The following is a 1,631-nucleotide window of genomic DNA, read 5'->3' on the forward strand; positions in this document are numbered from 1 at the left end:
TTCATATATATGTTTAAAAATATTTGAAGGAGACCCTTACGCTGCATTAGAAATAAACACTTGTATAGTAGTCAAAGCATACAATAATGTTAGGATCGATTAATTATCTGCATGTTGACTTAAGTTTTTAATGGGAAATTTTGAGATCATTGTTCATTCAGAAGTAGCTGTAAGAAATAATAGGGATTCCTCAGACACTTTCTCAGTTTCTCCCAGTGGTACCCCCGCTTTTCTGTTGTGGCAGAATATACATAAAATTTACCATTGTTAAGTGGACAGTTTAGTGACATTCAGTACATCCACATTGCTGTGCAAACATCACTGCTATCCATCCGCAGAGATCATTCACCTTCTCAAACTGAAACTCTGTCCCCATTAAACACTAACTCCCATTGCTCCTCCCCCAGCCCCAGATAACCTCTATTCTACTTTCTGTCTCTATTTTATTGGCCTGTTCTTGGTACCTCAGATAAGTAGAATCACACAGTATTGGTCCTTTTGCATCTGGCTTATTTCATGAGCATGATGTCTTCAGGGTTGGTCCACATCATAGCATGTGTCAGAATTTCCTCCACATCGTAGCGTGTGTCAGAATTTCCTTTCTTTTTAAAGCTGAATGATATTCCATTGTATGGATGGACCACATTTTGTTTATCTAGTCACGTGTCAACAGACATTTTGGTTGATTCTACATCTTGTCTATCGCAAATAATGCTACTACGAACATGAGTATACAATTATTTGTTTGAGTCCCCAATGGAAATCTTTTGTAAAATGATAGTATGATATCACAGCTAGGATATATTTATATTTATTTAACATAAATAACTCCATTACTCCCACCCCAGCTTTACTGAGAATAACAGTCAGCACATTGACATTGATACTCTTCATTGATCTTATTCAGACTTTCCCAGGTTTACTTGTACTCATTTGTGCAGGTGTGTGTTCGTGTGTGTGCATGCACTAAGTTCCATATAAATTTTATGGGTGCAGAGTATCTACCATGGCAGTCGACTGCTAATCTGTCGACTAACCATTTGAAAATGTTACCCTTTCAAAAATGATATATAAATGAAATCATACTGCATGTAACATTTTTTTAAAAATAAAGATTAATTTATTTATTTTTATTATTTTTGGGGGGTGAGGGTGAGGCAACCCTTGGTTGATCTCACAGATTGCAAGGACCTTGTCAGTTTACAACCCCTTATTTTTTATTTATTTTTATTTTTTTATTTTTTACACCTACAGCACCTGGTCTTCCTAGGTGGTCTCTCATCCAAGTACTAACCAGGCCCGACCCTTCTTAGCTTCCGAGATCAGACAGAATCGGGCTTATTCAGGGCGGCATGGCTGTAGACTATATGACTGTATGTAAGCTTTTTGAGAATTTTTTTTTTTTTGCTCAGCATAATTTCCTGGAGGTTCATACTGATTGTTGCATGAATCAATAGTTCATTTTTGTTACTGAGTAGTATTCCACTGTTCAGATGGACCAGATTGTTTAACCATTCACCTGTGTGAACGACCTGATCTGTTTTTAGTTTTTGTCTATTATAGATAAAGCTGCTATGAACATTCATGCACAGATTTCTGCATGCACATATGTTTTCATTTCTCTAGGATAA

The 1,631-nt window shown here is 36.4% G+C and overlaps 1 pseudogene; it reads right to left on the reverse strand.

The window, feature by feature from the left end:
- Positions 1 to 1,245: 1,245 nt before the first annotated feature.
- On the reverse strand, positions 1,246 to 1,364 carry LOC111735114 (annotated as a pseudogene).
- Positions 1,365 to 1,631: the final 267 nt, after the last annotated feature.

This window comes from Pteropus vampyrus, unplaced genomic scaffold (assembly GCF_000151845.1).
Source record: "Pteropus vampyrus isolate Shadow unplaced genomic scaffold, Pvam_2.0 Scaffold15407, whole genome shotgun sequence".
Classification (NCBI taxonomy): domain Eukaryota; kingdom Metazoa; phylum Chordata; class Mammalia; order Chiroptera; family Pteropodidae; genus Pteropus; species Pteropus vampyrus.